Genomic DNA, 12,580 nt, shown 5'->3' with positions numbered 1-12,580 from the left:
GTTTTTGAGACCCCGAAGGACCCTGTGACATAGGGAAAGGCAGGGTATGACCCTCTGTACTGTCCCTGGACTCTGCTTTGTCCAAACGTTTGTGCAATAAATTCACATTTGCATTTAAAATATTCCACATTTCCATCCAGTCATGTGTCGGCGTTGCCGACGGAGACACCACACATGCGCTCCACCTCATCCCTAGGAGAGCCTTCCGCTTCAGACATGCCGACACGCACGTACTGACACACCACACACTCAGGGAAGACTCTATCTGAAGACAGTTTCCCCACAAGGCCCTTTGGAGAGACAGAGAGAGAGTATGCCAGCCCACACCCAGCGCCAATAACCCTGGACAAAAAAATTACCCAGATACAGCGCTATTTGTATATTCACTGCGCCAAATTATGTGCCCCCCCTTCTTTAAAACCCTCTGTCACCGGTGATCAGCAGGGGAGAGTCTGGGGAGCCAGCTTCTCAGCGTGTGCTTGTGGAGAAAATGGCGCTGGTGAGTGCTGAGGGAGAAGCCCCGCCCCTCAGTGGTGGGCTTCGGTCCCGCTCTTTGAACAAACTGGTGGGGATACCAGAACACACAAATAAGTGTATATTTACTTACAGCCAGTCCTAGAGGAATACATTGCTGCCCAGGGAGCCCGCCCCCCCCCCCCCCCGCACCCAACAGTGTGCGCTGTGTGTGTTCTGTGTGGGAGCAATGGCGCGCAGCGTTACAGCTGCGCGTTACCTCAGTGAAGATCTGAAGTCTTCTGCCTTCCTATACTCACCCGGCTTCTATCTTCCGGCTCTGCGAGGAGGACGGCGGCGCGGCTCCGGGACGAACCACTAGGGGAGACCTGCGTTCTGACTCCCTCTGGAGCTAATGGTGTCCAGTAGCCTAAGAAGCAGAGCCTAGCATTTAAGTAGGTCTGCTTCTCTCTCCTCAGTCCCACGATGCAGGGAGTCTGTTGCCAGCAGGCACCCTGAAAATAAAAAAAAACTAACAAAATACTTTATTTTCAGGAAGCTCAGGAGAGCTCGTTGTAGTGCACCCAATCTCCTCTGGGCACAGTATTAAACTGGAGGAGGGGCATAGAGGGAGGAGCCAGTGCACACCCATACCTAAAGTTCTTTTTAGTGCCCATGTCTCCTGTGGAGCCCGTCTATTCCCCATGGTCCTTACGGAGTTCCCAGCATCCTCTAGGACATAAGAGAAAACTAAATAAAGAGTGTGGTTTGATCCGTCCAGGCTAAATTGTGCCTTAAGTCCCTTCATTGTCTGTTTTCCGCTAAACCCAGGAGGGGAGGGTGCCGAATTTAACAAATGGTGATTGTGGCAGCTTTCTTTCTTTCTTTCGTTTTTTCATCTCATGTTTTTAAAGTGTTTTATTAAATAATTTGTAACTGTTCATTCACTCATCCATCCATTTATTGTTATTGCTATCTAGCGCTGCTATCCTTTGTGTATTTGTGGTGTTAGGATTAGGGTTACACTGCAGTACCTACTGGCTGTTGGTGTCCTGGAATCCTCCATTGCCTGAAGTACTGGTACTTCAGCTCACTCTCCTCGGGCTGGCTGTGAGCTGCTTAGCAGCAGGGTGAGCCCACTCTGCACACTGCATCATCGGTCACCTCCAGCCTCAGTTCCAGCAGAGTCTAGGCCAGGGCAATGAATGACATCCTGCCATGGAGCTTCCGCAGCTGGAGAACTGTAGTCTCTTCTCCCCTTACTGCATCCTTTGATGCTGCTCAGAGATCCGCCTCCTGTACACTACAGTACAGGGAACCATGCAGTGGCACTGGCAGCATCCTATCAACTAATTAAAGTACAGCTACCGCCTGGGCTCAGTGGGCTGCATATATGGAGCCCTACATTACATCCAGCTGCGGCTCCGCTGAACACATGTCCGGCTCCTTCCACACCCGCCAGCAGTATAAGAGATAAGGTCCGCTCACTATCAGCAGTCCCTCAGGGAGTGAATAGGAGAGGAAGCCATGCAGGTGTAGGAGCAGGGCCCAAGCGCTGAAACCTAGCCAGCAGGTGAGACGCCAGTGTCACAGCAAGGAGGAGGCACTGCTGCCGGTCAGTCTGACAAGTGCAGCGGTAGCCGGCAGCAATGGTGGACTGAGCAGCAGAGTGGGGAGAACGCCTCTCCTGGCCAGCGCCTCCCTGCAATGCATGCCCTCGTTGAGCGGGTTCCACCGGATCTGAACGCACTCCATATTAACCAGTATTCTAGCACACAGGTTCTCAAACTCAGTCCACAGGACCCCACACAGTGCATGTTGTGCAGGTCTCTTCACAGAATCACAAGTGAAATTAGTTCCACCTGTGGACTTTTTAAAATGTGTCAGGGAGTAATTAATACACCTGTGCACCTGTTGTGTTACCTGGAAAAAGTTAACTGTTTGGGTTCCTGAGGACCAAGTTTGAGAACCTGTGTTCTAGCAGCTCTGCGGAGCCTATTCTGGGCAGGGGAATAGGGAGGCAGTGTAGCCAGAGATATGATATATGCAGTATTCCTCATAGTAACCAGTATCATAGCAGATCTGCGGGGTATTGTACATAACATGGGCAGGGAAAAGGAGAGGCAGTGTACAGCCACAGAGGTGTGGGACATACAGAACTCCTCATAGTGACCAATATCACCGCAACCCAGTAGTGCACTGTACGCAGTGTCTAAAGATTAGCGGAGACAATGCACAGTGATGGCAAGGAACACATACAGTGCAGGGAGCAGTATGTTCCTTATAGCGGTTCTGCAGGACATTGCGCGGTGTTCTTGCCAGGTGCAGGTAAGACAACGTAAAGACATAGACGAAAGACATGCACAGTCCTACAGGTACATACCAGTACAGGTGCCACAGCAGCGGCTTTTAAAGTGCCCACTCTACGGTGACGCAGAGACTACTTCCGCCAACTGCCGGTCGAGTCACCATGGAGACGGAGAGAGCAGCCCATTAAGCGAAAGAGCAGTCCGATTACTCTGCTGCCATCTAGAGGCCGCTGCTATGTACTGAGCTGCGAGTGAGCAGTAATGGGTTTCCGAGGGTGGAATTCAAATGTTGGAAAAGTCGGTTGGGTGTCAGTTTTTTGCTGTCTATTAGATAGGAAAAAACAGACACCCAACTGACTTTTCAAACATTTGAATCTCCCCCCAAGAGTGTAATATGCTCTTAATTGATAGGATTCATATTCTCTGGAAATTCTGTAAACTTGTTTATAGATAATTTAATTATTAAAAAAAAACGAAAAAAAAACAAAAAACTAAATTGTATTGTAGACTCTATAACCTGGACACAGATGCATACCTCCCAACTGTCCCGATTTTCGCAGGACAGTCCCATTTTTTTGGACCTGTCCCGCTGTCCCACCCGCACGCACATGCGCACAGCGTCTATTCAGTGGAGACAGAGGGAGAGGGGGCATGCCAGCAGCTCACAGAGCACTGGGCATGCCCCCTCAGCAGTGGCAAACGCAGAATTTCTGGAGGGGGGTTTCCAAATACAATCCACAATGTTCAGCTGTGCGGAACATTGGAGCAAGCAGTAGAAGGACCAAGGGGGTCATTATGACCCGTTCGCACGCAGTGGTTTGTCGCTGCCGTGCGAACGGGTCCGGAATGCGCAGCGTGCGCACTGCGCACGCGCGTCATTGCCCGGCGACAGGGGTCACCGGGTTACGACGCGGATTACGAAGAAAGCGGTCGCAGCGGCGGCCACAAGAAGATTGACAGAAGGCGTTCCTGGGCATCACCAGACCGTTGGCGGCTGTTTTCGGGGAGTGGTGGAGAAAACGCAGGCATGGTCAGAAGAACGGAGGGCGGATGTCTGACGTCAAAGCCGGGACCTGCATCACTGGAGCCGTCGCACAGGGTAAGTAGGTCTAGGGCTAGTCTTCTTTTACACAAAACTTTTTTGGCTTAGCAGGGCTGCACAAGCGTTCGCAGCCCTGCTAAGCTAAAATACACTCCCCAATAGGCGTGGACTAGTTGATTGCAGCAGCAGCAAAAAGTTGCTGGCTGCGATCAACTCGGAATGACCACCCAAGTACCAACCCTGGACATTAATGTACACATTGGTCCTTTTATACACTGGATACTGTGTTGAACACAGTATTAATATTTAACACTATAGATGGTCTATATCTTAGGCTGTATCAAACATATTTAACTAATATAAATAAAATAAGTGGTCAGGTAAAGGTTAAACATCTGATAATGAATAAATACACAAACATTAGAGAACCAGTAGGAGACAGAACTGTACTTGCTAAGCACACATTCTCCCACCTCATGGTAAGGCTCCTGTCTCTTCTTCCTGCAGCTACTCTCTGGGCCACTGCAGTGACTGAGGGTTCAAATCCACACACACACACAGCAAACATGGTAGAATAAGCTATTACCACTGGGCATGTGCAGCAGCTCTGTCCCTTTAAACTGCAGGTTGTGGTGACAGCTCTCATAAACGTATTATATTCTATTGCTATTGTCATAATCTGAGTCGCTGGCCAAGAGGAGAGGGGTTTCCAGGCAACTGGAAACCCCCCTGCGTTTGCCTATGCTCAGTGACGAAAACGGGGAGTGGCTCACGATCGCTAGTCCTCCCGTGAAGCCCGCCCCCTTTCCAGTAGGCCACTCCCCCATTTCGAGTGCGCATGAAGTTGTCCCTCTTTACCTCAGTCAAATGTTGGGCGGTATGCAGATGCACCGTATATCATTATTATTATTATTATTATTACTACCAGCTATTTATATAGCGCACACATATTCCGCAGTGCATTACAGAGAATATTTGGCCATTCACATCAGTCTCTGCCCCAGTGGAGCTTACAATCTATATTCCCTATCACATGTACACACATTCATGCTAGGGTTAATTTTGTTGGGATCCAATAAACCTACTAGTATATTTTTGGATTGTGGGAGGAAACTGGAGTACCCGGAGGAAACCCACGCAAGTTGGGGAGAATATACAAATTTCACATAGTTAGGGCCATGGTGGCAATCGAACCCATGACCGCATGGCTGTGAGGCAGTAATGCTAACCATTACACCATCCGTACTGCCCTAGGAAGGGGTTAACGCTCTTTAATTCTAAAATGAACTTGTCATTCCAGGGATTCAGTTTTCCACTTCATTAGAAAGTTGGGAGACACATTAGTAATATGCTGTGATGAATTGAATTTACACCAGCTTACATAATGTAAAAGACGCAAAATCGTTCAGCGCATACACAGAAAGGCCTCAGATATGTACCTATCTATATTTATTATTATTATTATTATTCTCCTTTATTTATATGGCGCCACATGGGTTCCACAAGGCCCAATTACAGAGTACATATGCACATAATCAAAACAGGAAAACAGTGACTTACGGTTGAAGACAATACAGGACAAGTACAGGGTAACTAAGCATAACTACACCAGTAAACGACATAGAGATAAGTTTCAAGGTGGCCAAAAAACTGCGAGATTTGGGCAGTTGAAGATTATTAAAGTAGTGATGTGCACCAGAAATTTTTCGGGTTTTGTGTTTTGGTTTTGGGTTCGGTTCCGCGGCCGTGTTTTGGATTCGGACGCGTTTTGGCAAAACCTTACCGAAATTTTTTTGTCGGATTCGGGTGTGTTTTGGATTCGGGTGTTTTTTTCAAAAAACCCTCAAAAACAGCTTAAATCATAGAATTTGGGGGTCATTTTGATCCCATAGTATTATTAACCTCAATAACCATAATTTCCACTCATTTTCAGTCTATTCTGAACACCAATATTATTTTTAGTCCTAAAATTTGCACCGAGGTCGCTGGATGGCTAAGCTAAGCGACCCAAGTGACCGACACAAACACCTGGCCCATCTAGGAGTGGCACTGCAGTGTCAGGCAGGATGGCACTTCAAAAAAATTGTCCCCAAACAGCACATGATGCAAAGAAAAAAAAGAGGCGCACCAAGGTCGCTGTGTGACTAAGCTAAGCGACCCAAATGGCCGACACAAACACCTGGCCCATCTAGGAGTGGCACTGCAGTGTCAGGCAGGATGGCACTTCAAAAAAATAGTCCCCAAACAGCACATGATGCAAAGAAAAAAAGAGGCGCACCAAGGTGGCTGTGTGACTAAGCTAAGCGACACAAGTGGCCGACACAAACACCTGGCCCATCTAGGAGTGGCACTGCAGTGTCAATCAAGACAGGATGGCACTTCCAAAAAATTGTCCCCAAACAGCACATGATGCAAAGAAAAAAAGAGGCGCCCCAAGGTGGCTGTTTGACTAAGCTAAGCGACACAAGTGGCCGACACAAACACCTGGCCCATCTAGGAGTGGCACTGCAGTGTCAATCAAGACAGGATGGCCCTTCCAAAAAATTGTCCCCAAACAGCACATGATGCAAAGAAAAAAAGAGGCGCACCAAGGTGGCTGTTTGACTAAGCTAAGCGACACAAGTGGCCGACACAAACACCTGGCCCATCTAGGAGTGGCACTGCAGTGTCAATCAAGACAGGATGGCCCTTCCAAAAAATTGTCCCCAAGCAGCACATGATGCAAAGAAAAAAAGAGGCGCACCAAGGTGGCTGTGTGACTAAGCTAAGCGACACAAGTGGCCGACACAAACACCTGGCCCATTTAGGAGTGGCACTGCAGTGTCAGGCAGGATGGCCCTTCAAAAAAATTGTCCCCAAACAGCACATGATGCAAAGAAAAATGAACGAAAAAAGAGGTGCAAGATGGAATTGTCCTTTGGCCCTCCCACCCACCCTTATGTTGTATAAACAGGACATGCACACTTTAACGAACCCATCATTTCAGCGACAGGGTCTGCCACACGACTGTGATTGAAATGACTGGTTTGTTTGGGCCCCCACCAAAAAAGAAGCAATCAATCTCTCCTTGCACAAACTGGCTCTACAGAGGCAAGATGTCCACCTCATCATCATCCTCCGATTCCTCACCCCTTTCACTGTGTACATCCCCCTCCTTACAGATTATTAATTCGTCCCCACTGGAATCCACCATCTCAGGTCCCCGTGTACTTTCTGGAGGCAATTGCTGCTGGTGAATGTCTCCACGGAGGAATTGATTATAATTCATTTTAATGAACATCATCTTCTCCACATTTTCTGGAAGTAACCTCGTACGCCGATGCTGACAAGGTGAGCGGCTGCACTAAACACTCTTTCGGAGTACACACTGGAGGGAGGGCAACTTAGGTAGAATAAAGCCAGTTTCTGCAAGGGCCTCCAAATTGCCTCTTTTTCCTGCCAGTATACGTACGGACTGTCTGACGTGCCTACTTGGATGCGGTCACTCATATAATCCTCCACCATTCTTTCAATGGTGAGACAATCATATGCAGTGACAGTAGACGACATGTCAGTAATCGTTGCCAGGTCCATGGCCGGATTAACAATGGGGCGGATGGAGCTGCAGCTCCAGGCCACCCCAGCAAAATAGGCCCACTGCATCTGCTGTGTGCTGCTGCTGTACACAGGAAAACATCTTTCCTGTTACAGCAGCGCAGCCTACCAATGTTGTCCACGCCCCCTCAGCCCCCCCCCCCTGCTGTGATCCTGCCGCGAACGCGACTACCGTTCACAGCAGCGACGGATCGAACGGCTTCACTAGCCCTAGCCGCCCTGCATCGCAAACGCAGGGAAAGAAGCACAAGACTTCAAAGAGGTGCCGCTCCACTCCACCACCACTGAGCCTAGCAGTAGCACAATGACAGAGGAGCAAGCAGCTCCGTGAAGGCGGCCTGAGCTCTGCAGGGTGACTGATCCTTATGTGGTAAGGTGTCACTCCTGTTGGCTGCCAGCCTGTCACAGCTGATATAAAAAGCAATAATCAAGAAGACACTGACTCTAGCATATATATATATATATATATATATATATATATATATATATTATATGTGTGTAAATCAATATGTGTGTACTGTATAATATCTACATCTGTACAATAATGTATATGTATGTGTGCAGTGTAAAATAATAAATAAAAAATATAGGACATGCTGTAGTTGCGACACTGTGGGTGTAGGTGCACTGTGCTTAAGAAAGCACTCTCAGACAGCTATAGTGTGTCATCGTATCAATGCCCGTTTATTAAGTCATTTTCATTATGAAATATATAGCTGTCTGAGAGTGCTTTCTTAAGCACAGTGCACCTACACCCAGTGTCACAACTACAGCATGTCCTTGGTATACTACCCTTGTGATGGCAACCAGCTGAGTATAAGGGGGTCAATCCGACCTGATCGTAGCTGTGCTAAATTTAGCACAGCTACGATCAGTCACACAGACATGCGGGGGGACGCCCAGCACAGGGCTAGTCCGCCCCGCACGTCAGTCCGCCCCTCCCCCCCCCCCCCGCACAAGTACAAAAGCATATCACAGCGGCGATGCTTTTGTACTTGAAGAGTAGCTCCCGACCAACGCAGCTCCTGCGGCTGGCCGGGAGTTACTCGTCGCTGCCCTGGTCGCAGCGGCTACATGTGATGTCACGCAGCCACTGCAGCTCGCCCCCGCACTGTCCAGCCACTCCTGCGTTGGCTGGACCGTGCCCACAAAACGGCGGCCAAACTCTGCCGTGCTGCCCCCTCCCGCCCATCGACCGCTTCTGCCTGTCAATCAGGCAGAGGTGATCGCTAGGCAATGACAGCCGTTGGCTGAGAGCCATGCGCCGGCGCACTGCGGCGCCAGAGCAGTTCTGACCTGATCGCTGCGCTGCGATGAACTGCAGCGAGCGATCAGGTCAGAATGACCCCCTATGTCTGCAAGTCTTGGGAGTGCTGGTTAATGTGTATTATGGTCCTTATTCAGTATGGATCGCTTCTTCCTGAATATCGGGCCAGTACGTACACACAGGCAGGGAGATGCGATCTCATCATAGTAATGCAAACGCCTCTGCCTGACTGAAAGGCAGAAGCGTTCGCAGGGCGGTGACGCTGCTTGCGGGGGCAGTGCGGCAAAAACAGGGGCGGGTCTGGGTCGTTTTTTGGGCCAGCTGCGTGATGCCACACAAGGCCACTGCAAAGCGCCCTTGCCATGTGCTTGGCGGCCCCCAGCATGCGATCGCCAGGGTTAGGGTATATATATACACATTATATATGTGTGTGTGTGTGTGTGTGTGTGTGTGTGTGTGTGTGTGTGTGTGTGTGTGTGTGTATATATATATATATATATATATATATATGTGTGTGTGTGTATATATATATATATATATATATATATATTTCTCTGACGTCCTAGTGGATGCTGGGAACTCCGTAAGGACCAAGGGGATAGCGGCTCCGCAGGAGACTGGGCACATCTAAAGAAAGCTTTAGGATCACCTGGTGTGCACTGGCTCCTCCCCCTATGACCCTCCTCCAAGCCTCAGTTAGATTTCTGTGCCCGACGAGAAGGGTGCACACTAGGGGCTCTCCTGAGCTCTTTGTGAAAGTTTTAGTTTAGGTTTATTATTTTCAGTGAGACCTGCTGGCAACAGGCTCACTGCATCGAGGGACTAAGGGGAGAAGAAGCGAACTCACCTGCGTGCAGAGTGGATTGGGCTTCTTGGCTACTGGACATTAGCTCCAGAGGGACGATCACAGGTTCAGCCTGGATGGGTCCCGGAGCCGCGCCGCCGGCCCCCTTACAGAGCCAGAAGAGCGAAGAGGTCCGGAAAATCGGCGGCAGAAGACGATCCTGTCTTCAGATAAGGTAGCGCACAGCACTGCAGCTGTGCGCCATTGCTCTCAGCACACTTCACACTCCGGTCACTGGGCTATATGGATGCATTTAACCCCTGCCAAAACATACAGAAAAACGGATGATAAGGACGCAGAGAAAGGGGCGGAGCCTATCTCCTCAGCACACTGGCGCCATTTTCCCTCACAGCTCAGTTGGAGGGAAGCTCCCTGGCTCTCCCCTGCAGTCACTACACTACAGAAAGGGGTAAAAAAAGAGAGGGGGGCACAAATTAGGCGCAGTATAAACAATACAGCAGCTATAAAGGGAAAAACACTTATATAAGGTTATCCCTGTATATATATAGCGCTCTGGTGTGTGCTGGCAAACTCTCCCTCTGTCTCCCCAAAGGGCTAGTGGGGTCCTGTCCTCTATCAGAGCATTCCCTGTGTGTGTGCTGTGTGTCGGTACGTTTGTGTCGACATGTATGAGGAGAAAAATGATGTGGAGACGGAGTAGAGTGTCTGTAATAGTGTTGTCACCCCCTAGGGGGTCGACACCTGAGTGGATGTACTGTTGAAATTGCGTGACAGTGTCAACTTTGTATTAAAGACAGTGGTTGACATGAGACAGCCGGCTACTCAGTTTGTGCATGTCCAGACGTCTCATACAGGGGCTCTAAAGCGCCCGTTACCTCAGATACAGACGCCGACACGGATACTGACTCCTGTGTCGACGGTGAAGAGACAACCGTGATTTCCAATAGGGCCACACATTGCATGATTGAGGCAATGGAAAATGTTTACACTTTTCTGATAATATGAATACCACCAAAAAAAAGGGGTATTATGTTTGGTGTGGAAAAACTTCCTGTAGTTTTCCTGAATCTGAGAAATAAAATGAGGTGTGTGATGATGCGTGGGTTTCCCCCCGATAACAATTGATAATTTCTAAAAAGTTATTGGCAGTATACCTTTTCCCGCCAGAGGTTAGGGTGCGTTGGGAAACACCCCCTAGGGGGGATAAGGCGCTCACACGCTTGTAAGAACAAGGGCTCTATCCTCTCCTGAGATGGCCGCCCTTAAGGATCCTGCTGATAGAAAGCAGGAGGGTATCCTAATATGTATTTACACACATACTGGTGTTATACTGCGACCAGCAATCGCCTCAGCCTGGATGTGCAGTGCTGGGTTGGCGTGGTCGGATTCCCTGACTGGAAATATTGATATCCTAGATAAGGACAGTATATTATTGCCTATAGAGCAATTAAAAGATGCATTTCTATATATGCATGATGCACAGCGGAATATTTGCCGACTGGCATCAAGTATAAGTGCGTTGTCCAATTCTACCAGTAAAATGGTCAGGTGATGCGGATTCCAAACGGCATTTGGAAGTATTGCCTTACAAAAAAAAGGGGATGTACCCCTGGTCGCCTCTCAAAATAAGACGCTGTATTATCAGGCGCAGTCCTGGTTGGCAAGCGGACAAAAGGGTTCCTCTTTTCTGCACGTGACAGAGGGAGAGGAAAATGGCTGCAGAGATCAGCCAGTTCCCAGGAACAGAAACCCTTTTCTGCCTCTGCCAAGCCCTCAGTATGACGCTAGGGCTTTACAAGTTCAGGCACGGTGGGGGCCCGTTCTCAATGAATTTCAGTGCGCAGTGGGCTCACTCGCAAGTAGACCCCTGGATCCTTCAGGTAATATTTTCAGGGGTACAAATTGGAATTCGAGACGTATTCCCCTCGCCGTTTCCAAAAGTCTGTTTTACCGACGTCTCCCGCTGACAGGGAGGCAGTTTTGGAAGCCATTCACAAGCTGTATTCCCAGCTGGTGATAATTAAGGTACCCCTCCTGCAACAGGGAACGGGGTATTATTCCACACTATTGTGGTACCGAAGCCAGACGGCTCGGTGAGACCGATTTTAAAATCTAAAATCTAAAATCTTTGAACACTTACATACAGAGGTTCAAATTCAAAATTGAGTCACTCAGAGCAGTGATTGCAAACCTGGAAGAAGGGGACTACATGAGGTCTCGGGACATCAAGGATGCTTACCTTCATGTCAAAATTTACCCTTCTCACCAAGGGTATCTCAGGTTATGGTACAGAACTGTCACTATCAGTTCAGACGCTGCCGTAGGGATGGGCCACGGCACCCCGGGTCTTTACTGAAGTAATGACCGAAATGATGATATTCCTTCGAAGGAAGGGAATTTTAGTTATCCTTTACTTGGACGATTCCCTGATAAGGGTAAGATCCAGGGAACAGCTGGAGATCGGTGTAGCACTATCTCAGGTAGTGTTGCGGCAGCACGATTGGATTCTCAATATTCCAAAAGCGCAGCTGGTTCCAACGACTTGTCTTCTGTTCCTAGGGATGATCCTGGACACAGTCCAGAAAGAAGGTGTTTCTCCCGGAGGAGAAAGCCAGGGAGTTATCCGAGCTAGTCAGGAACCTCCTAAAACCGAACCAAGTCTCAGTGCATCAATGCACAAGGGTTCTGGGTAAAAATGGTGGCTTCCTACGAAGCAATCCCATTCGGCAGATTCCACGCAAGACTTTCCAGTGGAACCTACTGGACAAATGGTCCGGGTCGCATCTTCAGATGCATCAGCGGATAACCCTGTCACCAGGGACAAGGGTATCCCTCCTGTGGTGGTTGCAGAGTGCTCATCTTCTAGAGGGCCGCAGATTCGGCATTCAGGACTGGGTCCTGGTGACCACGGATGCCAGCCTGCGAGGCTGGGGAGCAGTCACACAGGGAAGGAATATCCAGGGCTTATAGTCAAGCCTGGAGACATCACTTCACATAAATATCCTGAAGCTAAGGGCCATTTACAATGCTCTAAGCTTAGCAAGACCTCTGCTTCAAGGTCAGCTGGTGTTGATCCAGTCGGACAACATTACGGCAGTCACCCACGTAAA

At 49.0% G+C, this 12,580-nt stretch overlaps 1 protein-coding gene across 1 annotated transcript in view; it reads right to left on the bottom strand.

The window, feature by feature from the left end:
- The window catches only part of CEP112 (centrosomal protein 112), a 733,320-nt gene extending 730,376 nt beyond the window's left edge, over positions 1-2,944 (bottom strand). Inside the window, exon 1 of the mRNA XM_063960841.1 lies at positions 2,837-2,944. The gene's annotated coding sequence lies outside the window, so the exon portion shown is untranslated. The remainder of the gene's footprint in view (positions 1-2,836) is intronic.
- Positions 2,945-12,580: the final 9,636 nt, after the last annotated feature.

The sequence above is a fragment of the Pseudophryne corroboree genome, chromosome 3, assembly GCF_028390025.1.
Source record: "Pseudophryne corroboree isolate aPseCor3 chromosome 3, aPseCor3.hap2, whole genome shotgun sequence".
Taxonomy (NCBI): Eukaryota; Metazoa; Chordata; class Amphibia; order Anura; family Myobatrachidae; genus Pseudophryne; species Pseudophryne corroboree.
Note: the sequence above shows the minus strand (reverse complement) of the source record. Positions and strands in the feature narration are given on the sequence as shown.